Source organism: Opisthocomus hoazin, chromosome 14 (assembly GCF_030867145.1).
Source record: "Opisthocomus hoazin isolate bOpiHoa1 chromosome 14, bOpiHoa1.hap1, whole genome shotgun sequence".
Classification (NCBI taxonomy): Eukaryota; Metazoa; Chordata; class Aves; order Opisthocomiformes; family Opisthocomidae; genus Opisthocomus; species Opisthocomus hoazin.
The window spans coordinates 9,549,204-9,575,905 of record NC_134427.1 but is presented as its reverse complement, the minus strand read 5'-3'; the positions used below and the strand labels follow the sequence as shown (position 1 = coordinate 9,575,905).

At 51.8% G+C, this 26,702-nt stretch overlaps 1 protein-coding gene across 11 annotated transcripts in view; it reads right to left on the bottom strand.

Annotated features, from left to right (window-relative positions):
* Positions 1–26,288, bottom strand: part of MBNL3 (muscleblind like splicing regulator 3) — a 95,507-nt gene extending 69,219 nt beyond the window's left edge. For 4 of the 11 annotated variants that reach the window (XR_012765540.1, XM_075435861.1, XM_075435870.1 and 1 more), the window contains exon 1: positions 25,961–26,047. The gene's annotated coding sequence lies outside the window, so the exon portion shown is untranslated. Of the gene's footprint in view, positions 1–20,527; positions 20,545–22,053; positions 22,380–24,867; positions 25,048–25,960; positions 26,048–26,195 lie in introns of those variants that run through there. The other 7 variants (XM_075435874.1, XM_075435862.1, XM_075435876.1 and 4 more) reach the window with 7 other exon arrangements.
* Between the last annotated feature and the right edge of the window lie 414 nt (positions 26,289–26,702).

Genomic DNA, 26,702 nt, shown 5'->3' with positions numbered 1-26,702 from the left:
TCGCTCCCGAGGGACTAGCTCTTCTCCAAAACGCTTCCACAGGCAAATGGCTGGGAACTATTTGCCACTATCTGTTGGGGATTTCTAAGCCAAAAATGCATTACAAAAACCCTGCAGTTTAAGGAGCTTTTTTGTTTATTTGTTTGTCTTCGAACAAAGTCGCAGAAGCTGCTGTGCTGGACCCACACACGTGCCTGGGCAGCACAAATACCTTTCCGCAGGGTGTTCCAGGGCAGCATGCGGTGCGGTGCTTCAAAGGGAACTTCCCTGTTCTGCTGAATAGATTTGTTGTTAGAATAACCACACACGCACATTTTTGCTCTTTTGGGCTTTTGATTTCCTGCCACCAGCTTATTCGGGACCAGCTGGAGGTCAAGACCCCTTTCCTATTCCTCTGTTAGGAGCGATGGCGACCCACTGCGACCCCACACCTGGGGCGTACGGCCATTCCTGGGGGATGCTCTGCTGATCAGGCAGCCAAGCGGGGGTTTTGCTTGAGCCAAGCTCCAGCGCAGCGCTCGCTGCTCCCCAGACACAGATACCTGGAGAAGGATGCTCCCTTCTTGTGGGACCCACCTGGCAAATCCCCTTCCCGGTGCCAAGGGCCAGGGAGCCGTGTTAGGGCTGGGCGGCTAACCCAAACCAAGCATCTCCTCTGCCGTGCAGAAGCAGCTACTGCACTGCTGTGAAGCGGTGCTAAAATCCCCTCCAGAGCCAGCACTGCTTGGGAGGGGTTAGGACCACAATTACACCAGCTGCAGACACAAAAGGGGGGGAAAAAAAAAAGTTGGCAGAGATCTCTGGAGGTCAGCTAATCCAAACCCCGGCTCAAAGCACAGCCCGCTTCAAAGGTGGATGCTTCCATCTCCAAGCACAAAGAGAGCTGTCTCGCACAAAGAGAGCTCAATTGAGTCAAACAAATTTACAGAGGAGACAGGAAAGGCCAAGGCTCATTAAGGCTTGTTCCCCACCACGTAATCTAAGAAATAGGATCAAGCAGATGTATCCCACGATCTATCTGATTATCCTACTCAGTGTTCAAGAAACCCCCAAGGTCCTTGCCAATCAGATAAGTGTCCGCGCGTGTTTGGGCAGGCCGATGGGGATGGCTGAGGGGAGGGAATGCCTTCACCCAACCGCCCTTCGTGGGATCCTGCCGGCAGGAGTGACCTATGGGCCTCTCCTAAGCTCCAGGCATGGCCCTAGCCCTTGAGCCAGGCAATATACTCCGTTAAGTAGGAGAAATACTGGAACAGGAGCCCAGCTCAGCCATTCACCATGCTGCAGAGGAGGCCTGGGGTTTTGGGGAGGTAGCAGACTGGCTGCATACACAGAGGAGACCTGCCCAGGTCTGCAGCTTCGTAGCTGCCTCTGCCCATGCGCACATACTTGTGCCTGGAAAATTCTCAGACTTCTCAATCACAACGCCTGCTGCTCAAGGAGACACATCATCTCCAACAGGAAGGCATTTCCCATCCAAGTCCCATATTGCATCTCCTCAAAGCACATGTGTGCTCCTACACACACGCTACAGGTTCACGCACTCACGTATTAGCTGTCCTACCTGGTGACCACAGGCCTCCAGAAAGAGGAGGCGGCATCTGGGCAGTGGTTTGAATTCTTTCCCAGCTGGAAGAATTCACAGAAACCAAAAATAGTTTTTCTTTTAACATTCTTTGTACTGAGCGCTTGGATAAGCCATAAGTAACTTGGCAGCAAACCAGTTTGGTACAAACACACACCACCAGAACACAAAGCAGTCATCACAAAGCCACCGCTCTGGGCCAGACAGTAATTTTCCCCTTTGCGCAGGGCAGGCCTCCAAAGTCTTTATGCTACTACATTCAAGTCCATCTGAATTACACGATGTGTTAAAAATGAGGACTCATGCACGGTAACAAAAACACCTATCATTTCTGGAGTACGCAGAAGGGCGTACCACGTACAAAGGTACTAAACAAACATTTGTGAAATGATTCAGGACTCGGGAGAAGGGAAGCTTTGACTTATTCCTCAACTCAGACCTCTCACAGCATCCTCGGGTTGCAAATCAACTACGTGATGACAAAATGATCAGAAAGATCAGTAACAAAAACATCCAATGTATTCAGGTTAATTTCTTCCAGGATTAAAAAAGAAAAAATGGAACATGCAGGAAATCAGGAAAAGCAAACATAGCAACAGCTGAGAGCGTATTTTCCACTTCCACACGCCAGTAAAAAGCCAGAGCAGCCCAGCCCCAAACCCCAAAGGCATTACTGTTGCACAGCTCGTCACCGCAGTCACCACTCAGACAGGACAGATGCTTTAGTCTGTACGTGCCCGAGCGAGACCCTGGAGACAGGGGCTCAAACCCTGCGGCAGCCACGGCTGCCCCAGGTGACAGGTGGCTTAACCCCTCCGCAAGTGCAGGCTGTTACTCACCTATCTCTCAGTGATGTCAGGCAGATAAAACTCACGGATGGCAACTGGGCATTAAGAAAAAAAGTCAAAGCTGTACAAAGGCCAGATGAACAGATCTGTCTCGGACCCTGTGGTCACTACAGTATGAAATAGGTTACAGGTGGGGGAGCAGAAGGCACACACTCACACATCTGCCCCATTAATCCATCAGGCTGCAACAGGGCGAAAGGCATGTCCAGCAACGCCGACCTTGCTTGCGCAGCACCAAGCACCCTCCCAGCATGGACGGAAAGCACCGCTGTAGTACACGCGGGGAGCAGCCCAGCTGAGGGGCATCTGGAAGGTCCAAGGGCCAGTTTTGGGAGCACACTTCAACACCAAGTGCCACTTGCTCAGCTAGTGGCCAGGGGCTGTCTGCCTGGTGCTCCTGTGGGACACAGAGGGGTTGGGGATGCAGGTGGAGAGGAATCCAGACAGCCAAGCCCTGAAAAAGGCAAGGGAAAGTCAAAGCTGTGCTCGAGGCACTTCCCAAGCCATTCAGAGTTAGCGTGTTGCTCTCTCCTGCCTTCCACATGCCTCAAAAACTATTATTCATTGCTCTTCATCTCACTGCCAGGTGGATGAATCAACTTTTCAGGGACTGAACATCCTCTGTTCTCCATGACATGCCCGAGTCATGGACGCCAGCTGAAGTTCTCAGATCTTCAATTCTCTCCTTACCTTCCCGCATCTGTAACATGACAGCCTCCAACTTCTCTCCCCCATGGAAGTCTTAGTGACCTGAATTACTTCCAGTTTCCCACTTAACACCCACGGCATGCTTTTCTTCCAGAAAGCATCTGACTCGGCATGAAAAATATTGAGTCAAAACCAAGAGCCGGATAAGATGGGCTCTAGCTAGCCAGGGCAGATGTACACACACACGGTGCCTTCCATGTGTCCTGTCCTTCCTGCCACCACCCCACAGCCCCCAGCCACCCACCGCCAGCAACATGCAAACACACAGGCACCCACCCCTGCCCGGCTGGCTGTCTGTCTGAGCTGATTTTTAAAGCAGCATGCAAAAAAAAAAACCCAAATATGGATATACTCCCTCAAACCTTGAGCGTACACTCTGATCCACCATCCATCAGTGCACTGATTTCCATCCCCCTCCGCCCAAGGGAAGGAGCTTGGGTTGTGGCAGAGGGAAGAGGGGATAGATGGCAAGTGGAGTCTTTGTTTTAATTGGCTGCTGTTAAGAACATTAGAAGGATGTTTGAAGGAGAATGATTACGGGCAGAGTGCAGAGGAGGTAATCAAAGGTGTCCAACAAACTGAATTTACGATGTGGCTTAGCAATCCATCACCTGGCTATCATTCCTACCTACATGCACATACATAAGCCTCAAAATATATTTAGCTCAGGGGATCTGGAAAAAAGCAGCTGTTCTTGCAACCCAGCTAACAGCATTTTGCTCCTTATAACATTACAGAAGCAATTTATTTCAAATCAGGGAGGGAAATAGTTCAGATGTAAAGGACAAATTGTTTTAAATTCTTCTAAGAGTGAAGACAACTTTGTTTACTAAATGCATACAAGGGAACACACGCATACAGCACTAACTCAGCAGGGGAAATCTGGCTCCCTGCAATCCCCTGCAATACAGATGCATTGTTTCCAGAGGAAGCCCAATGGTCTTGTTTGTTTTCACCACCAATAGAGGAGTTCAATGAAATTTTCTATTGAGAAAGTCTAACGAGGTCAGAACAACAGAACAGAGTAACTAGGAAGGAATGTCCTTGCATTTTATTTTTAGAATAAGGATAAAGGTGGGGCCTTGCAAGAAGCAGGGGATGGGCCTGTTTTGACACACACGGCCAGGCTGGAAGGCTTGGTCCCGTGAGCTTGAGGGAGTTTTGAGCTTATTTTTGCAACAGCGAATCCCCTGCCGCAACCAGCAGCAAGAGAGTGGAAGGGTCCAGCTGGGAGCCGAGCAGAGCGATGCCTGGGGCGCTCGGACAGCGTGGGCGGCAGCAGCCCCGGGCACCGGCTGCAGCCGGGCAGCTCTTGGCCACACTCCCCTCCTCAACCTGTTGCCCCTTCTCTGCTGGGAAGGTGAGTAAGGACTCGGGGTGAGCGTTACGGAGGGAATCAAGAGCCAGAAGAGCCCGGTGCAGCGGCGCAGGGGGGCACGCAGCGCTGCCAGGGGAGCGGCCAGCAGCACGACAGGACCAGGATTTACGCTGTTGTTAAGGCGGGATGGCAAAACCCAGCCAGACAGCCTCAGGGAGAGACCAGACAGGCCAGAGTAAGGCTGTGAAAATGAAAAGGAAGGAACAAAGCTAAATAAAAGAACCGAGGCAGAGCGGGAAGTGGCTTGATTGGGATAAACAGGTAAGGAGGAAAAAGGGTGCATTCAAGAGCAAGCAGGCCGTGGTCTGTTTCCTGGCACCAGCTAATCTGATTGGCACAGAGATACAAGAAACAGAGGCTTAAATAGCTCATGGGAGCAGATCTTCAGCTGGGGAGAGCCATCATCACTCAGCAATTAACTGCCTCGCAGGCCCTGCCCTCAGCCCGCAGCACAGAGCTGACCCTGCCGAGCACAGCCAACGCAGAACACGACGACGCGTCTTTGGAAGGGTTAACAGACAGCAGAGAACAAGCTGTTCCATGCATTCAGGTCAGGAAAAACAGGACTGGGACTTGACACAGGCACCATGCACACATTTGCTCTGCCAGGATCACCAGAGCTCAAGCAGAGGAGCAGCCAACTGTGCCTGCTAGGAATGAGATGGCAAGGAGCTTCACCTTAAAATCGGCACGGCCAGAGCAAACCCAGGGAGTATCTGGTGGAGGTAGGTGTAGTTTACGGAGCATCAAGGCATCCAAGAAGACCACCGACTAGCATCTCTGCTCTGCTCCTTGATAATCTCTCTAGGAAAGGAGGAAGGGAAGGCCACCTACGGGGGAAGCTAGGTGTGAAGCACCTTTTCACCCCTCCTGTGCTGCCCAGAGCTGCAGGTCTCCTACTTGTGCTGAAGGTATAGGTGGAAACAACCCAGCAGACTGGAACCAGAACCACAGGAATGGTTCAGGGAGAGGAAGAAAATGCTCCTTGACAGGCCGTCATGGGAGGCTGGGCTTGCCTTCCAGCATGCAAGTCCTCTAACACCATGTTTCAGAGTGGTGCATTGCCTGCAAGTCCTTCCTCTGCTCCATCTGCAGGCAGGCATGGGCAGAGAGGGCAAGCCCTCCAAGGAGCAGGAGAGCAGAGGAACAACCCTCCTTCCAGCCAGAGACAAGGAGCCAGCAGCACCCACGGATGCCCAAGAGTAACAGCAAGGCAGGCACGCATGCTCTCCCTTGACGCTCTCCAGCCTCCCACCAGTCCCAGCTCCGAGGCCCTCCTGAGCCTGCTGTGGTTTGCCTGCTCACTATTCCCCAACCAGCGCCTCGCTTAGCACTTGCCCAGTCTTCCCAGCTTCACGTGCCCACAACACCCTTCGGCGAGGACCTCCACAGCTCCACCATGCCTCATGTGAAGGAAGAAGGTCTCCTTTGGAGTCCTGGGCCACAGTCACTCCGTTATCTCCCTGCCTTCCCCCTGGGTAGTTTCATGGTATGCTGCATACTGAGCATTGGTCTCTTCCCAGAGACACATCCTTTTAGGGACTTCTGGTGTCAGTGATGAACTTAATCTATGTACAGCAGTTTACAAAGCTTATTTTCCTCTTAGATAAAGGGGAAGGGTCAGGGTGACACAGAGTAATCGTGGGATGAAATGCCACAATTTCCAGCCCTTTCTGGGAGCTCGACACAGCAAGTCTCATTTGCAACCCCAGACTTGGGAGAAAGCTTGCAATTAAAAAAAATTAACAGTCACCTTGAATAAAAGGGCTATGATTTAACTAACCCTCATTCAAGCTTTGTTGATAAAGAACCTCTTCTGTAGGCTACAGCACAAAGGCGCTTTTCCAAAGATCAGGTTACCTCTGCCCAGCTATGCCATGGTGGAAATTCTAGAGACCTTCATATAAAAGCTCCAGGGGAGTGCTCCCCTGCGGACACCTCCCTGCCCGCTCTTCACCCTCTGCTCTGCAAGGAGCAAGGTAAGCTCCAGCCTGGCTGGGTAAGGCAGGGCTTGCAATTAAGCAATAACGATCACAATCACGAGGCATTTTCAAGGGACTGCTGACCAGCTGGGTGGGGTTACATTACAATCCATTAACCTAATCAGCATTTAAACCTCAGGAACTACACAGCAGAGGCTGCCAACGGGATTATAAAACAAAATGAGAACATACTCTTAAAACATGCGTCTTTCAAGGCTCTGGAGAGCCTTACAGCTGCGTCTTCACAGATAATCACATCACAGGTACAGGACAAGGTTAGCAAGCAAGTGCCCAGAGCTAATGAGCCAGTTTATTCATCTTATCTAGCAGAGAAGTGTTTTTTACCCTCCATCCCATGGTAATGTTACCTTGACAGGTGTAGTGCCCACAGTAAATACTATGTCTGTCCCATATTCTGAATTATCCCTTTAGGGATGAGAGCAAAGATACATATTCGGGGAATGGATGCTTCCTACAGCCCCCTGCACAGCTCACAGCATCAGAAAATTAAGCTGACTGGAAAAGCAAAGCCTGATGGCTGCCCCTAAAGCAGAACTTGTTTGGTGTCATTACTCATAGGCCAGTTAAACTAGGGAGTTGCTCCTCCGGAGCCTTTTCTGCTTGTTTCTTTATGGATTATAGGGCAAGAGAAAAACAAGAACTTCAAAGAAATGTCCTGGAAATGCTACGTGCCCTAGGACCCCCCACATATTCCACTGGCAGTAGCGCTGAGCCTAACTTCACCCCTTTCCTTCATTGCTACTCCTTAACAAAATATCAGTTGCATACCTTGGCTCTTATTGACTAGCTGGGATATCACTGAAACATGGTGGCAGTTCTAATTAGTATTTTTAACACTTGGGAAATCTTTTGTATGGCAGCACTTCCTGCTGGGGTGGGTTTTAACATGCTGTCCTCACTCCTCTGGAAGGCTGACTCGCCAGCAAGAGGACCTCAGGCTCACATGTCTGTGCACATGGATGGACCAAGGTCTTAGAAGCGCTATCAGACCACACCTCTCAGGTCCAAATGGTCTCACCTCCACCCAGGCAGACGTTCCACACTGCAGCATGAATTCTGCAGTTTTCCCACCCTTCTCCTCTTTTTGTGGTTTTAGTCGCTAGCCCCAAGCTCCACACTGTGTCTGCCCAGCCAGGGGCTTTGCCTGCAGACAGCAGGGCTCCTTTTGTCTGGATCTTTGTTCTTTCAACATCATCTAAATATCACTCCTTTAACACCCAATTTAATATTTCAACCCCTTTAATTACACACAGTGGAGATTTTATCGGAAATCTGATTATTGTTTGAAAGTCTGAGCATTTCATCCCAGCCTCAGAATTGATCTATTGACTGTTTTTAAATCTCCCGTTTTAACTTAACATTTAGCACTTTATACCTGCATTAATTACATTTCCCATGATCAATCTCAACAAACACGGTCTCTGGCCCTCTCCCGATGGAGAGACCTCAGAGACCTTGCTCTGCCAAAACTCTTAAGACAGCTTTGGTCTTGAACATGGGCATCTACAGGGCTGACCTCTCCAGTGGGAGCAGAAGAGAAAGAAAAAGCCCATGAAAAACAGCGGTACTAAGTAAGTAGCAAGGTTTAGTACGCAGCATACTGGCAGCGATGCACAGGCACAGACCCGGCCCCAGCAGTGGCACGGGGACTGGCCTGGCCCCAGGACATGGGGAGCAGAGCCTCCAGCCAGCTTGCCGTCCATCTGTCCCACCTCCACCTCGGCTGGAGGGGGACTGGGCTCTGACACGGGGAGCCACGTGTACCAGCTCCATCCTCCTGCCCACGCTGAGCAGCGGGCCAGCTGGGCTTGGCCTGCCCAAGAGCTGCACGCAAGTTACTGGGGCACAGGAGATGCCAACGGATCTCTCAGGGAAAGCAAAGCTTCACCCACTCAGCATCTCCCAGCATTTCACCAGCCTGCAGGTCTAGGTCCCTCTGCTTGCCTCACCGCGGCACAACATGGAGAGCAAAGCACGTCTCTGGTCCCCGAGTCTAGCAGCTCTCTTATTTGCAGACACAAACTGCACAGACTAATTAAGGAAGACACCCATCACACTGCCTTTATGTCCAGCCGCTGGCAGCTCTCAAAGGTGGCTGCTATGAGGTCCTGGAAGGGTCCAGCTTTGGCAGGAGGACAGTACCAGATTCCTTCTCCAGACCACAGGAAGCACATGTGGAAGTGCTTGAGGGGGGTCAGGTGCTCCTCTTACCCTGTCTGCAGTGCATGTGTGTTTGTGTGGCAACTGGAGATGGAAGAAGACGATAGCGTCCCCAGCGCCACAGAAAACAGGAATATTTGTCCCTGAATAATTTCTCTAGTATATTAAGCACAAGTCATTCTTATGCAAAGGCTGCCCTGTACAGCTACGAAGGTCAGTAAGACCTTGCTTTATTTGCTGCATAAGGGCTGGCTGCGCAAGTTCTACCTCGTACATATTTTTTCCATGCACTCTCTTGTCTTAGATTTCCCTGCTGCTAGTGCCCATGCATCTCGCTGTCTGTTCAGTAGGTCGTGCTACCTTCTCCGGCTGTTCATAATGACTACCCAATATTCAACCCTCCAGAACAGTCAAAATTCCAGCAAACTGATTCTTACGGTATGTTTAATTCAAAAGGCACCAAGGACAATATTGAATAACAATTTTCAAGGAAAACATGCTCCACAGCTTTTGCTAACGACATCAATATGTTTCTATTTTCAGGGGGTCTTGACCCGCTATCCACTCACACAGCCATCACTGTTCACATTCTAGTATCTACATACAGATGATTTTTTGTGCAAGGATTGCATTCAACCAAATGGCACTGCCTGCACACACAAGCCCTGGACTACAATACCAGCAAGTGCACATTTCAGGAAGCAGCCAAGTGCTGAACAGCCTGGATCTAAATAGATGCCAGGGTCTGAAAATAAGGCCTTATGCTTTTTAAACTGCAGCCACATTTTTACAGACCACAGCCAATGGTTATGCCCAGATTGAGGGCTGTCCCTCTCCCCAGTTTACTAAATCCTGTGACATTGCAGGGGCAACAGTCAAATTTAGATGTTTGCACAAGGAAGAAAAACAGTATTTTGTAACTGTACAGCATCACGATACTGCAAAGGACTCATTTAATGTCAAGGAACTTTAACCCAAGCAGTGCCTTTGCAGACGAACAGAGTTAGTGCCCTACCCGAGCTCAGTGGCCAGGCAGGGAAACTTCACAAGGGTCTGCCCTGCTCAGGAAGCGTGCTGCCCTGCCCCAGCCTCTAAACCCAAATCAACGGGGAGATGGCAAGCAGAGAAGTCCAACACCTCCCCGATCTGCCAGGAGCAGTGCAGCAGAGTCCCCCAGTGACAGCAGTTCCTCTTTCTTGCTGGTTTATTTCAAGCTACACCTCACCTGATTGACCACAGCAGCATTCAGTGACGAGCACTTGCTTATCGGGGTCTGATGCAAACAACCTTCCAGCCAGCACGGAGATGTGGTCTGGTGGAAACAGCAAGCCAGGACTCCTGACGAGGGCTCCCACGTCCTTCTTCTAGCCCAGAAACCAAGCAGTTTCGGCCATCTCACTTTGCCCCTCTGACATTGCTTGAACCCAGTGCACAAGTTACAGTTGGTAACACAAATGTCACATCGCTCTAAGGCCTCCTCAGGGTAGAGACTCTCTCCCTCTATTCTGCAGCTGACTCTGACCTTGGTAGCACCCCACAGCCACTGCCGTGACACAAACCATCATTCAAGCTTAAAACACACACTGGTGCCAGAAGTCTCTCAACTGGCGACGGGCAGCACGACAACGGGGCTAGCAGAGGGGTGAAGAAACACTGCTGAGGAGGGATGCAAACACAGACTTCAGGCTCGGAGCAAGCACGCTCTGCCACACACGCAGCTCTAAAGGTTAGCATCACTTGTGAGCAACAACTGCCTGGGTGAACATACTGCCTTTGTTAATGAGAACAGCTACATGACGGAGTGCGCTAATTAACTGCATTTTACTTTTGGGGACCCAGGTTTAAATCCTGGCTCATCACAGCTGAAAATGAATTTAGGGACTACAATGAGAGCCGAGATAATTTATTTCCCACAAAATCATCAAATAATTGCCAGTCTCCTCACAGAGCGGCCCAGAACTCTATGCAAGGGCACCAGTGCTTATGCTGTTATTTCCCCAAGTATAAGAGTTATTAGCGGATTGATGCGAGCGGTCTTCATCGCTATCAGCGCTGCTTAACTGGAATAAGCACCTGAATGAAGAACCTCACTAAGCAACATGGTGTGCACTTCATGATGTAGTGCCACGCAGACCACATGTCCTACAGGGAAGGAAGACATGCCTGGCAGGATTTAAATCTAAATTTTCATACAGATTCATATATTCTTTAAACTTAGAGGGTCAAAACGCAGCCCTGGTGTAACTCCAGTTACTTCGGTGGAAACCCAGTAGGGCTGGTTGTGGTCCAAGGGAGCTGAGGGTAACTTCCCCACTTCCTCACGGCTGAAGGCCACCCAGCAGAGCCAGCAGGGAAGTACGTACTTTCCCCATAAAGTAATCCTCTATTTTTATCTTGCTAAGAAAGTGTTTCATTTAGAAACCAAAACTCCTGTTTCAGGGAGAAGTCAAGCACCCTTTTCTTTTCAGATTTTTACCACATAAGTTTTCATCTAATCAAATAAGCCATTTTTCCACTGAAAGGAAACATTGTGGAAAAACCAGAGCAGCAGACCAGCCCCTGAAGGTCTCCAAGCAAGAAGTACAGACAAGCTGCGTCCTTGAGGCTGGTGAGCATGCTCCCTCATACTACTGTTTGCAGTGTCACCTCACCCCTCTGTGCCTCCAGTCACCCATCCCAAACAATGGTGTCAAAGCACTCTGAGAGCAACATGCTCAATGTTTACGCAGCAGCTAGCGATCACTGGACACGATACGCTGCTCCACTAAAGCACAGCGGCTATTGCTTCTTAAATGCCATCATGCTCCTTTTTCCTCCTCTCTCAGCAAAGAGAGAGTCTCCAGTACCCTCAGCTACCAGCACAACTGAAGGTGGGCAGGAAGACACAACGGAGGTCAGAAGGAACAGAGAAATGGCACATCACACTCAGCAACACAGCACATTTCATCTGTAGCAAGCAAGAGACCCGGACACTTAACCCTGCAACACAACAAAGTGAGGGGTGGGTCTTGCCTTCATGGTAGGGTTTTACAGCAAGCTAAAGGTTTGTGTGGAAGGCTTCCCTTGAACAGCAGAAGAGGAAAGCTTAAGTCAGACTTCTATCCAGAAAGTCACACTTGAGGGGAAAGGATCAGCCAGAAGACATCCATGAACTGGGGAAGAAGAGAGCAGCAGCCACAGCGCTGTGGGGGCTGACGAAGAACCTGGGGACCAGGAGGTCTCTGCTCCCAGGCAGGGCAAGATTCCCAAGGCCAAACCAAATTCTGCAACCAAGGGCCATGCATCTCCCCCCACCACTATCTTTAAATCCTCTTTACTCCATGGGGCTATTCTCCACCCTCCTTCCCTTTTAATCAGGCCTGACCTACAGATGTCTGCCTCATTTTGGCTAAGTCAACACAACTTCCACATCTAGGATGCTGTCACAGGAAAAAACTTACTTAGACTCTTGGCTGGATTCCAGAGTCTACTTCTGGGTCTAGACCTGACCTTGTTCCTCTTCTGCAAGCTTAATCCTTTACCTTAGGCACAGCAAACACCCAGGGACTCCAACGTGGGCCTGTCTACACTCAGTCTCCCCTTCAGCCTGCAGAGCCAGGAGACTCTCTTGATCATGCTGCACAAACACTAACGATTACTGACAGGAGGCTCCCTCAGAACTGCATGTTCTTCAAAAACACACATAGGTTCAAGAGCCAAAAAGCAAATGTAAAACACACACGTTATGCTCTGCAAGGTAAACCTCCACCCTAGAGCTCACCCAACAGGACACAAACCTTTAACCAACAGTCCCTGAAGTTTCCTCAGATGCAGCCTTGGCCTCACACCGAAGCCACAGCCGTGTCTGACACATCCAGCTTTATCTAAAGGCTAGAACAGAATAGAATAGTTTGGGTTGGAAGGGACCTTAAAGATCATCTAGTTCCAACCCCACTGCCATGGGCAGTGACACCTTCCACTAGACCAGGTTGCTCAAAGCCCCATCCAACCTGGCCTTGAGTACTTATTTATCCTTCAGCAGGAACACAACACATCCATACAAGACACTAATTGAGGACAAAGGACTTCAACCAGCTACCACATCATCCTCCAAGAGTACCTTACCAGGCACAGCATGACTTGCTGCAATGGTATGGTCAAAATAAAAGCTAGCTTATGGCTCTTCTAGTATGTGACACTTGGCCCATTCCTTGTGTGACCAACATGCAGGAGTCACAGGCTGGAGGTGGATGGACAACATCTTGTCCTGTCTTGCCCAAAAGCATCATATAAACAGGGTATTGAGACTGAGCGGGATCTGGCTCATGCACTCCACCTCGTGACCTGAAAAACCTTGACCCCAGTCACATATCAACAGCAGCAGTGGAAACATCAACCCACGAGACGTTAGAAACTAATCTGTTATCACCTGATTCCAAGAAGGCAGCTAGCTGTGGATTCAACCTCCAGGCAATGACACAGGTGTTTCTTGGCTCCCAAAGATATTTGCACAGTGTTTTCTTAAAATGTTTGTGGAGGATGTTCAAAACCCCAACTATTCATATCTGACACGATGCTGAACCAATACCCTCCTGGTTCACAGGAGCTGTAAAAACAAAACCCCACCAAGGCTAGGAGGAGCCTCCGGATCAAATTCTCTGAGGTCTGAAACAGACCTTGAATGCGTGCTGCAAGAAATCCTCCACACAGACACACCTTTCACATGGCGGGAGAAGAGGGGAGGGAGAGGAAGAGACATTAAAAACAAGACAAAAGGCAGATCCCTCAGGTAACAGAAAAAGCAGAGGTGCTCCCTCAGTTTACTCTACCACAGATTTGAGCCAAAGGTGCTTTTAAAGTCCTTTTAGGAAATATTTTAATCTGCCTTTCTATCTGCTACATGTGCAAGATAGGCAGTGCTTTTCAGAGAAATTATTTATTCAGTTTTACAGTGACTAACCTGAATTTCCAGACTGCTTCAAAAGCAAAACTGAAGCTCTTTACAAAAGGCAAGGAGCATTAGGCTTCCTTCCCCCTTGTTTTTCTTCTTTTTTCTTCCACCTCTCAGCTGAAACATCTCTACCTCTCATCTAATAAACAAACAAACTATGTAACCTTCCTCCAAAAAAATGCTCCTCCCTTCACCTCCATGCCAAAAATGTGCTGACAATTTTTTCACGTTTTTTCTTTGCTGAAGCCACCCAAAGTGGAATAAATTCCTTTTCTTTTTTTTTTTTTTCTTTTTAAATTGATTTTTCAGCTAGCCTTACATCGCTGGCTGCAGTCTTACAACCTGGAATAAAATGAACACGATGCTGAAAGCGTGGGACTACCATCAGCTTGACGCTAGTGGGGCACCCTATGAAAAACACCCACCAAAAGCAAATTACAGAGACAGTGAAAGTGGCCACACTGTTGCATGAACCGGCTCAACGTTCCTTCCCAGATTAAAGAACAGAGAGTAGCAGCACAAAGCTTAAATTAAACACAACTAAGGCTTTAATCCAAGCCCATCAAATTAAGGACTAGTTCCAGAAGACATGGACTCACCGGGATGCGCTTCTTGCACCCAGAGGAGGTGTCCTGGGGACGGGGAGCTCAGGTAGCACACACCTATCTTCACCCAGGCGCCTGCTACGTGTCTGCCGCAGGGCAAGCAACGTCACACACAGCGTGCTCCGTCTAAGGAAAGGTTTAAGGCCCTTACAAGTATATTTCATCACAAGTAAGCTCTAATTCAGGGAGGCGGAGGGAGGATGTACATTTTCTTGTGGGGAGATGCCCTCTACTCAACCCAGCCTAAGACCTTCACTTACGCGAGGCTGTGATTAGGGGATTCGGGTCACGAGCAAGCAGATCTCGTGCTTTAATTCTCTCTCCCTCATTTCAGTTGCCCAATTCGCCAGGATGAGCAACAGCATATTCTTGCAGAAACCTAAGCAAAGTCCCATGCACCAGCTTGCTCCCTCAGAACAGGGTCACTCGTGATAACCTCCCACCCAGAGGTGCTGGATATTGCTGCTGTGCCACAGCACCCTCTCCTCACATTCAAGGCTCAAAACAATCCTACGGCCAGTCTCACCTCGGTCTCCACAATCCAGCCAACAACACTGCATGAAGTACATCAATACTGCTGCGTTTTTATCTCCTCTCCAGTACATCCCCCAGAAAGACGTACATTCAAAAATACAGCAGCCCGATACAGCAGCCCACACCCTCTCTTGCTCTCCCAACTCCATGAGCTTCCTCCCGAGGTCACTCTGCTGAGAGCCACCTTGGCAACGTACAGGTTTAAGACCCCCCTAAAAATGGCCACGCACCCAGTGTCAGGCTGCAGCCCTAGTTCCATCCTCCGGTAAGCATCACGCAGGATCAGACCCTTGCTAAGTGATGTGGGACTGCTGTAATACACTCCTAGCATTGCTATTTATTTGTGGCAGCTTTCACTACCTGCAGATGCCGTCTAAAAATACAGAAGAAAAATTTGTGCTCTTGGGAGCTCGCAGTCTAAAGGCTCAGGAGAAACATTCTGTTCTTACTATTGCAGTTCTATGGAGAGGAAAAAAAAAAACCCAAACCAGTCAAGCCTGTGTGCTTCTCAGAAGCAGATTACGGCTAATAATACAAAGATTACTGACATGAAATGAATTTAAATCCATTCTCCTATCATTCATAAGTTTTTTACCTTCCTCCCAGTGTCGTGCCCATTTGTAGTTGAGCTTCACTTTCCGCCTATCACAAAGATGTTATATTTGGACTATAATCACCGTCATGGACTTCTCCCCCTCAGCAGTTTTGTTGTACTAGTCATCTTAAAAAAAAAAAAAGCATTTGTAGCATTAACAAGCATCTTTTTTTTTTTTTTTTTTTTTTTTTTTGAGGTAATTGCTGCGTAACTCTGAACAAGTTCTGCAGCCCTAATGGCTTTTTTCACCTACCAACAGGCAAGGGGAAAGCCTCACCCCACAGCAGCGGTGTCACCCCTGCTCAGCCCAGGGCTCTGCCGGCGACAGGGAGCCGACAGCGCTCACCAGCCCGGCCACGTTGCAGGCACAGGGGACAAACAAAAAGTGTCTGTCACTGGTGACCAAGACTCAATTTTGATTTCAGGTTGCTCCTCGTGAACATTTGGACTCCAACTAAAGACACCGCTCTGCACTACCCCTCTGGGAACGCAGCAGTTTTAAAGCCAGCACCAGCGAACTGAAGGTGGAGCACAGTAACAGGAGCGAAGCCAGCCACAGGTTGACCCTCAGGAGGAAAAACTCCTTCTGACACTTAGAAGTTCCAGTTCAGCTGTAGGATACCTCTCCCCAAAGATCCGATTGACAAACAAGTATCTAAGAACGCTTAGAAGAAAGCCATCAGCCAAGCAAATCACCAGCCACATGTTTGCTATTGAACATCACGAAATTTCATGCTAAAAGTTTCTCCCACATTTGCATCTATGTTTTACTGAAAGAAAGGGAACTCCAAGGGAAACAAACTGCAAATCCCTGCCTGTTGGCCCCCGATTTGGAGTGCTCGGCTGGGCTGCAGCCCCGAGCTCCAGCCTTCCCCGTTTGCTCTCCCGGTCGCCACATGGGGAGCGCAAGCCAACACACCGCAAGCCTACAGAGCAGGAACCTGAAATGAGAGGCAGTTCTCCGAAATGCAGTTGGTGGTGAATTACCACTGCACAGGATCAATTCAACTCAACTGTCTGGTCCTTTTGCTTCCAAAAGGGAGTTACTGCTGGTAAGAGGCACCTGCCCCAGCTCACGGCCTTATGCAATGGCTGCATTAAGCATTACTCTTGGTAATCAGTACGTAACTACAATAGTTAGCCTTTTATTGAATTAAAAAAACCCAACACCTTGCAAGAGGCAGTCCGTGACCAGCTCAGCCCCACCTGTGCAGACGCTCTCCTGCAGGCCTGGGCACCCTCCAGCTCTGACCTGACAACTATTTCCAGCTGACCCCAGCACAGGGGGCATCGGCCAGCGCAGCTCTGCCCTCCCGTGGGGCCCAGGCCTTGCTCCTGCCCTCTCCCTCAGCCAGGACAACGTTCATGAGACCAAGCACAAGGCAGAGGAATGAGGACAGCAGCAGGGAGCAAAGAGAGTGCACCTCTCAGCAGGAAAACCCATCTGAAGGACATGAAATGGCAGGCTCAGCTCCTCATGGTGCCTTTAGAGGCCAAGGGCATTGGGCAGAGCCTAGGAGCTTCAGCAGCCAACGGCTCTGCCCGCCCTCAAGAGGCTTCCACAGTTCCTCCACATTCCCCACAAGTGTGTTTCTCTCCTTGCGTGCACTGAAAGTCATACACATTAGAGACACAATGGGACGAACCAGGTGCAGACCTACAACAAGGATGAATCCCACAGCACTGTGCAACCAAATGCTCTTCCCATCCAGAAGCTGCCAGGTACTGCATCCCCCAGGCTGGCTGAGCAAGTGGAGATGCTCCAAGACCTGGGGGAGAAACTGTTTCTCATGTAAGCTGGCATGCAAAATGGTGTAACTGCTCAACTAAGAGCTTCTAGGACACACTCTGCAGCTGGGCTGAATTTACAGATCCTGGTATCTCTAGAGGAATAAAATGGTGGCACTATGCAGAAAATAAATAAAACTGCTAGACACATCAGAAACGTCCCTATACCTTATGAATGGATCTCAGGGTCTTGTCAGAAGGATAATCTTCCACCTAACACAGGACACAGAATGAAATTGCCTTTCAGCAGCAGCACCCTCATTCCAACCTTTGTATCTGAGCATCAGCTGCCAAATGCATCACATTACAACACAGTCACCAGAGCTGGAAAGCCCCCAACGCAGCAGGTCTCTCCCTTCAGCAAAGCTGATATAACCTCATGCAGAATCTGCCCCACACGCCCGACTCCTCTCCTCAGTCTCAGAAGAAACACGGATCACAGCTACTCAACAGACTGCTCTGGAGACCCCAAAAATCACAGTGAAGGTGGTCAGTTCAGGGTGAGAGCCACCCAGGCCAGCTGCCCTGGGCAGGCTGGTCCAAGGGGCTGCGCAGAGCGGGCCGGGGAAGAGTGGGGACAACCTGCCTGCACATGTGAGCGAGGTGGAGGAGGTTGGTGGCACCCAACTGCAGCAGCGGAGGTGTCTGCTCGCTCCAGATATGCAGGAGGGAAGAGGTTCGCTGCTCCTCCAGCCTCTTCTGCATGACCTGCAGCGTAGCCTCCTCAAACACCACCTGCAAGGTGCTGCTGTATTAGCCAGACCACGCCTGGGGCACAGCCGGCCTTAGCTCATCACCAAGGCTGTGCTCAAAGAAGAGCACCACGGATGTTGCTCTGAGCATTTCACAGAGTAATTAGTCAAGCTGAGTAGTGGACTCGGTCTGAGAAATGAGCCGAGGACCTAGAACGGAGGTGTTCGGTTGTGGATCCAGGAGTCAAGTGCAAAGGCAAGGTGGAGACACCAGGGCCAAATGCTGGGCAGTCTGTCCAAGGGCACGGGCGTACATCACAAGATACCTCTGTCCTCTGACTTCCTCGGTCAGATGCATCGCCAAAATTTGCAGGCTTCAGAGAAAGGACAGACCACTTGTAACCCTACTGACGGCTCCATGCTACTGTTTCCTTTTTGTACCTCAAAGATAACTTCAGCGAGATATCTTCAGATACAACACAAGCCCCCTGGCCCAGCACTGCTCATCACCATTTATTTAACAACATTCAGACTGTATTTAAACGGATCCCACTGATACCTGGTATGGCTATAAAAAGATCTATCCATCCTGACTCGCTGGCTGCAGACAGGGTAGGAGATTCTACAACCAAGAGGTTTGATTAAGGAGACTGGACAGCACTGATGAAGAGCATTGCCCAGACTTTGGGGAGAGAAACCCAACGCCCTTTTGCGGCCCAGCCCAGGCGGGGAAGAGCCCGATCCCCTCTTCGCTATCAGTTTCCATCTCGCGGCCTGCGGTAACGCTCTGCATGCTGCGGACTAACCCAGTGCTCTGCAGAACAACTCCCAGCAGCCAGCCGCAGCACAGAGCGGGCGATGCTCTTTTGCAGGAGCCGATTTTCCTTTACAGGGCAGGTTTCCCCACCAGTGAGCCAGTGACATTTGGCAGCTCGCCATTCCAGCCTTCGGGACCGCTTTAACGACCGGTCTGTCAACCCACAACCACCACACCCCGTCACAGTCCCAGGACCTCCCACCAAAAGAACACCAAACACTTCACAAAACATTAATGAATTACGTCCCAGCACCCCAATTAACTCCGGCAGCATTACCCCCTCGTGACCAAGGAGTGCAGAAGCGGGCTGAGATGTCCCCGTCCCCCCGAGAGCCTGCCGAGGAGCCAGCCATAGCACCCAGACCTGCCAGCTCCCTCCCTCTGCTACAGCCCTGAGAGCTATTTCAAAGGCTCTTTCCAAAACAGAAAGAAGAAAAAAAAAAAAGTTCTCTGTTTTACTTGAAAAGCAGGTCTATGCAACAAAAAGGTACTAATAAAGGTTTCACCATCCAAATTAAAAGTCAAAGGCAGCAATAAGGAGTCTCTGAAATATAAGAAACGCGTTGTGCACGGTGTGAAATTTATTGCTGCCTTGCAGAACGAAGCCAAACGTCTTCATGTGGAAAAACACCGCTACTTCTGACCCAAACAGACTGGGAACAGGAAGCAAAACCAGATCGCCCAACTGCGGCCTCCCCGCGCTCCCTGCCCACGCTGGCCCGGGTCTGCACGCCGCCTGCCCGGGGCAATCCCACCCAAACCAGCCGGAGCTCGGCACCAACGCTCTGGCAGGCAAGACGAGGCCTCATCCGAAGGGGGATCCGCCCGGGAGAGCCAGGGAAAGCGGGGCCGCAGGCGTCACCCCGGACGCGGCACCCGTTTGCCAGGCTCCCCTGCGAGGGATTCCCCTTCTTTCCGTGGCTCTCTCGATTTTCACCACCCAAACTCCTGACTCAGGACAGGCATATTTCAGGAGTTAGTTTTGGTTTTACTCCATCACCACCAGCAAACCCTGAGAAATTAAGTCAAGCCTCAATTGGCTCAAAATATAATTGCATTTCTTTAAAATAATAGCTTTGTGTGATTTTGTTTTTTTGACTTTTTTTTTTTTAGCTTGTGCACATTACATCCTAATTATATTTTCAAGCTTTCATTTGCAGCTACAGGAATAGCCCAGAAAGACATGCAGATGAGCTAATTTTCAAATCATCACTTGAGTAAGTAGCTGGAGCTTTAAAAAAAGTGACAGATAGAACAAGGGACCTGAAAAAAACCCCAACCCCGCAACACGCAAAACTGACAGTCCGGGATCTCTTTTGTTAAAACTGGTAACTCGGTGCCAGAGAGAACAGCTTTCAGACCTTAGCAGAGCAAACACTGAATATCACATATGTAATGTAACAGAAAATTCCATTTACACAAACGCTATAAAGAGCAGCTCAGAACCAGATATTCTGATTAAAACTCTGCCTTCAGGAAATCTCATAAGCATCATTTTTACCAGCTCCAGCAGATTTTTCCTACAAGATTTTAAAAGATTACATGCCAGGTGTAGAACACTTCATAAATCAGAATAAGATTTTTGACTTGCGTGAATTTTTTTTTTTTTAAATAATAGCAACCAGCAAATTACAGCCATTAGCACAACACTGCCTTAACAGCAGATTTATGCCAGCATTACCGAAAGCAGAATTTCACCCACCAGCGCTTCTGGTTAACACAGACATCTGCAGAACCGAGGGAAAAACAGCACCCGCAGACACCCAGCCACGCATTCTGTGCGTTGCCACCCAAGGCCAACAAGGAGGGGTGTTTGTGCCACCGATTTGCAAGCAAGCACCCTCGCCAGTACGCTCTCCCACACACGCTGACTTCCAGTCCTACCTCAAATTCTTTTAAATCCATCACCTTCGCGTTCCCAAATGCTGCTTTGGTGGAGGGGTTGCACTGTGAGGATGGAAACTTCCCCCCCGCAGCCCCGTTATCGTGCTGCATGAAATCCTCCCTCTGCCCCAGCAAAAAAAACACCGCAAAAAACCCCCACCAAGTTTATCACGCCAAGGAAAGAACAGTAAGTGGGAGGCCGAAAAGGCAGTCAGAAGTGCCGCCAAAAAACCGGAGCCCTTTCTCCAGAAAAGGGCCCTCCCTTCGGAAGCCTGCCAGTCCCGCGCGGTCACGCGGCAGTTTTCCGAGGGAGAATAGAGTTCTTATTGACACAGCTTATGTCTGCGGCATGCAGCCCTCCGCCAGGCTTTCAAGAGCAGATCGGATTACACAGACGCATTCTCTCTGATTTTCTGCATTCAGAAGCCCTCAGACATAAAATACCCAGCTCCGAAGGCCACCGGTTTTTCAGCTCGCTGTCGGCCTACATGCTTCTACCAAAAAAAATCCCCCGCAAAAAAAACAAAAAAGGAAGCAGACAGATCCTGGCACCTTTACTCGGGCTCCAGAGGACCTCACCCTCGCTGATCAGTGCCATATAATTCGGAGGCCAAGCCACAGATTTGCTCCACGTGAGTAATCCAAGACGACTCATTCCCATGGTGGGTACTTAGCATCGGGACGGGAGAAGGGAAAAAATAAGTATCTGCTGACACCACTGAAAACGGGGGAAGATAACATCGCTCTGGGTAGACAATCCTTCCTGGAAGGTAGCATGGAAAAAGGGGAGGATACACACCTAGTAAAAGAACATCAGGCACTGCCACAGCTTAGCAGGCAAGAGGTGCCCAACTGCAAAAGCATGGCCAACACAGATTCAGGCAAATCATCTATCCAGAAGCAGCAATCTGCACACACAGAGGAACCTACAGAAAACAAGCTAAAAGGATCCATTGATACCACTTCTATATTTAGAGAGCACAGGCAGGAACTCCATTCCAGGGGCAGACACACATACAAAGTTTGGGATATCTGTGACGGTGCATTAAAGGTGAACAGAGAATTATAAAATGTTTGGTTATTATAAATGCTCCAGCTTACAGACTGCGCTTTAGCAAGAGAAACAAGTCTGTGCTTAAACCATACGACAAATTAGGACCTGAGCGTTGCCCTAGAGAAGGATGAACGCACTGCCCAGAGGTCTGGAATACACTGATCAAAAAGAAACCCACAGAACAGTCTAACAAGCAAACCAGTGCATTACACATGAGTAACTGGTTCCCCGTCACCTAAAAGGGAACAACTCCAGCATCAACTCATCCACACTGAATCGAAACTTCTCACTGAAATATTACATATGGCAAACACAGCAAATCAAGCAAGCTTGAGCTTCAGAGCTTTTAAGGGATTTTAAGAGCAAACACACACTGTTCAATAAGAACATCCTCTTCCCCCCCCCCCCCCCCCCCTGCTTCCAGGCTGCAATTATTAAGCGTTTCTATCACATTGCAAAAGATTTTTCTCACATTTTCCTGATGATTTCTCAGAGGCTGGATCTGGGTAACCCAAATGTGGGGTGCCATGTCCGTCTGTGGTGGCAGTTCTTCTTCAGTTAGACGTTTGCACTCTGTTTTCAGAGCACAGCAAGAGAGCCACAGCTCCTACAACTACCTTTGGAAACCGAGACCTAAGTAAACTCCGCTTTTCAGTGCACAGCCTCCCTCCCAATGAGCAGCCTCGTGTTTCTAGTACTCATTTTAGCTTCCACACGTGACTTCTAGTATGTTCCTGGTCAGAAAAGCCTCCTCCTATGAAGGCTGCGTACTCTTTCCCAACACGTCTGAGTCACACAATGGTTTGCTCCACTGCCAAAGCCAAGCTCTCACCACGGGCACGTCAGGGGTGTCCTGCTGCAGGCACCAGTCACCAAATCCTGACTGCAGATTCATCATCACATCACCTGTGCCCACATTAGCCACAAAGAAAATCTTCTCTGGCTTTCAGGCTCCTGACTAAGCTGCAGGCACTGGTGACTAGCAAAGCCGTGGTTTGACTTGTGCATGAAGAAAGATCCATTTGCAAGACACGAGCAACGCAGTTTTGCTGTTAGCTTAACCCAGCAAAAGCCAGTGCTGCTAATAAAAGCAGCAGCCCAGCCTCATCCTGTCCTGCCTCCGCGCCCCAGGTCCTCGCACCAACACAGCTGTTTCTGTGGCCACATGGAGAAGCGAACCAAGGAAGCAGTGACAGCTAAAATGAGCATCGCTTTCTTTCCTGTTACTCTGCAAGGTTGTTCTTAATCCACAAGGATGGTGAAGAGACTGGAGCAAAGGGCTGGAAGCTGGATCGTTTTTCCCACCACACCACCAGCTTCAAAACTGATTTGCAAGCTATACTGCAAAAGTAAGAAAGCTAAACACTCCTCTCCCCCTCCCCCCACCCCCGACAGTCACAAGTCCCACTTTGCGATTCCCTTAAATGTGCAGAAGAGCCTCACAAAACCTCACTTCTGGTGGCAGCACAAGTGCAAAACTCCAAGGTCCACGTAAGACAAGGCAAGCCCAGGAGAAAACTTCTAGGTCCGTAAAAACCTAAGAATAACAGTTAAGCCTCACACCAGCCATTCCCCAAAAGAGGGGGAGGAGGCAGAGGAGGCCACTGCTGCTCGTGAACTGCAACTGGGCATGAAAACCATTCAAAAATCCTCTACATGGATGCAATACCCCTGCTAGACAACTGCCCAGCATCCCTGCCCATCAGTAACCTTCCTGCAGCACGTGGGCCAGCACCAGGAGGGAGGAATGGCGGCCTAGATTCCCCTCCACGCTCCACGGGGATCCCTCACTCCCCACAGCAATGGGAAGGATGTGGCACCCTGACTTCTCCCGACCTGGCCAGATGCTGCAGGAGGCCGAGCAGCACAGAGGTTACAGCACCGAGGAGCCCGTCTCCTTGCCGAACTCCAGGTCTGCCTTGGACCCCTGTCAGTATACCCCAAGCCGTCTGGAGGACGGCACCAGACCCGCTACAGACACACAGCTGCATACAGGCTGCACCAGGCGCGTTCGTGACACTCGGTCACTTCTGGGAAGGCCGACTGCACCTCCTCCTGCTGTAAGCACATCCCATAATACCTAGATGCTTCTGCACAGCCCATTGTCTTTCAAAGAGAAACACTCAGATGCTGAAATAGCTCTCAAACTTTTCTGGGCCATCACTACTTTAAAATGACTTCATTTGAATCTGTACCGTATCTATATATACACACGGGCGCACACCAAGGGAAACCGGCACTCGTGCGCAGGGCTGGTGCCCACACACCCCGACTCTGCCTGCGCGCGGCTGCACCGTCCCCGCTCCTCGCAGCTACAGCCCCACTGCAAACCGCTGCCGCCCGAGAGCCCGGCGAGGCTCCTGGGCAGACCGCGGCCCGGGGGCTCCCCACCAGACCCCTGGCTAACACACATCTTTTCTGGGGTATGGAGAGGGGTGGGCAAGTTCGAAGACCAAATTACAGAGTCGTTTAAATCCTTCAGTTCTGCACAAAGCTGAACTCCTCAGTCCTTCCTTCAGGAGTTCCACCTCCCCCCCGCCCCAGGCTCAGACCCACAATTCGGACCTTCATTTGTAAATAAAGCTCCAAGAAGCAGGACTGTGCCACGTCAGGCTTTTCTCCAACCTGGAGAGCAGCACATCTGCTGCCTCCACGTACTACCTTAAAAGCAAAATACCCGCAAGGAGGACCCATAGGGGGAACAACATCTCTACAACCCCACAGAAGCTGCCATATGGAAACTTTAACTGCGCTACTTCTGCTTCTGCCTAATCCCAGAAGAACCAGCTTAATTCAGACCGCTCCAACTCAGACACTCGATAGTTTCAACATGGTACAGTCTATTACCTCGCTCTAATTACAGGATCACGTTACGTGTCCAACAACTGCTGCAATTCACTCCTGCCTGATACACCCCAGCTCAAAGTCGCTCACCCCACCTCTCACTCCCATGCTTTCTGGCATCCTCTGAATAAAGGCAGGGATACCCAGCAACCCCTCAGCATCTGGCACACGCGCGCAAGCCCCCCAAAGGTGAAGCCATTACTTCCTTGCGGTGAACGGAGGAGGGACTTTCACCTGCGCGGAACAAACCGCAAATCGCGCAGACACGACGCCGCTGCTCACACGTCTGCCCGTGCAAACGCACCGCAGCATTACCGCTGACAACCACCGCCACGCAACAGCACGGACCCGCGCGTCGCCCCCCGGGCCAGGTGGGGATCTCTCACACAGAGTTTCCGGAGAAGCAAAAGCCCGCAGGATCAGGCCCTCGGAGTTTCACTACCTCAGAGGCAGGGGACGCTCCTTATAGCAGCCCTCGGAGCTCAGATCTGCTCCCGCTGCCGCGAAAGGTTTTCTCCCCGCAACCGCCCGCCCGAGCCGAAGGCCAACAGCTCTCTGACTTGCGTTGTGCCTCGCCACCGCCTCACGCTCCGCGGGGGAACACCGCGCTCCCCGAGCGGCCGAGCTGTCCGGCCACGGCTCGGCGATGATTCAGCACGGGGTGGCTCCCGGTCGCCAGGCACACCCACCGCCGCTGCCACTCGGCGGGCCGGGGGAAGGGGACAAGTTGCTCTGTCTGTCATGGCTGCACTTTCGAAACGCGTAGGCTCGGCCCGGCAGGGTCGGGGGGGGGGGGCGAAGGGCGGGTTTCCATCCGCGGGCGCACGGGGATCATTCAAGGAAAGATCCCAAGGCTTTTAACCATAGCACGAGTAAATGAGGAGAAAGAACGGGAGAAAAGAAAACAACAACAAAAAAAAAAGCAGCCAGACACTTTCGGAGCCAGCATCAACTTCGCCAGGCTGTGTTCTTTGTTTCTAGGCAGACTCCAGTGCGGTGGCACGAATGAACAAATGCGCATGTCTTCATTAGAGACCAAAAAAAAAAAAGGGGGGGGGGGGGGGGGGGGGGAGAAAATCCCCCCTCCCCTCCGTCCGTCCCCCCCCCGCCCCCCCGGGCTGCGGCAGGGCAGTCCTCCCGCCAGCCTGGGCTGCTTTCTCAGCAGTAAAAGTCCGCTCCCAGCCCGCCCCGAGCAGGCACCGCGGGGAGCGCTGCCGGCTGCCCACGTTAGTTCTGGTGCGGGGTCATTTCAGTGTTTTCGGGGGGTTCTGTTCGAAAGAACGGACCGACGCCGCGCCAGCCGCCCGCTCGCCCCAGCCGCCCCGGCAGCCGGCGGCGCGGGGCCCGCAGACAAAGGAGCGGGCCGCCGGCAGGGAGCCGCGCCGGCACCCCCCGCCGCTCCCGGGACCGCCGAGCCCCGCCCGCCGGGCGAGCCCCTGCCGCCGCGTCCCCCCCCCTCCCCGCAGCGCGCCGGACCCGGACCCGGACCCGTCCCCGGGCGGCCGGCGGGTCCCCGCGGCCAGGCCCGGCCTTACCTCGGCGGCGGCAGCAGGCAGCGGGCGGCCGCACCGTGCCACGCGCGGCGGCACGGGGCGAGCCACGGGGGCCGGTTTAGCGCGGGGGCCGGCTGCGCGCCGCCATTTTAACGCCTCCCGCCCGCCCTCCGCCCCCCCCCCTCCTCCCTCCCCGCCGCGCGCTCCCCGCGGCGTGGAAATGCCGCTCGGCGGCGCCCCCCGCCCCGCGCGCCCCCCTCCCCGCCGCCGCCGTTACATTGATGCAGCGGCTCCTGGTCGCCGGGCCCGCCGTGGCGGAGCTAGCAGGGCAGCAGCAGCCGCCGCCGTCGTGGCCCGTCCGCCGCCTCCCGCCGCCGGGCGCACATGGTACGCTCCGGGGCCGCGCCGCGCCGCGCCCCGCCGGCCGCGCGCGCCGCCGCGCCGCCTGGCTGCTGCCATGGCAACCGGCCGGCAGCGCCGCGCCGAGCGGGCCCGGCCCGGCCCGACCCGACCCGGCGGGGAGAGCGGCGGCCCCGGGCCCCGCGGGGGGCTCTGCGGACCGGCACGGCCCCGCCGGGCTCCCGCACGGCTTCTCCCGCAGCCGCGGGCGTGACACGGGCACCCGAGGGGAGCCGGGCCCAGCATCCGCGCCTCTTCCCCGCCGCGGGACCCCAAAGCCACGGCGCACCCCGCCACCGAGCCCGCCCTGTCCCCACAGGCACCGCCACAGCCGCCTGCTGGGGGGCTGCATCCCCACCGCCCCCAAAGCCACCATCGCACACCC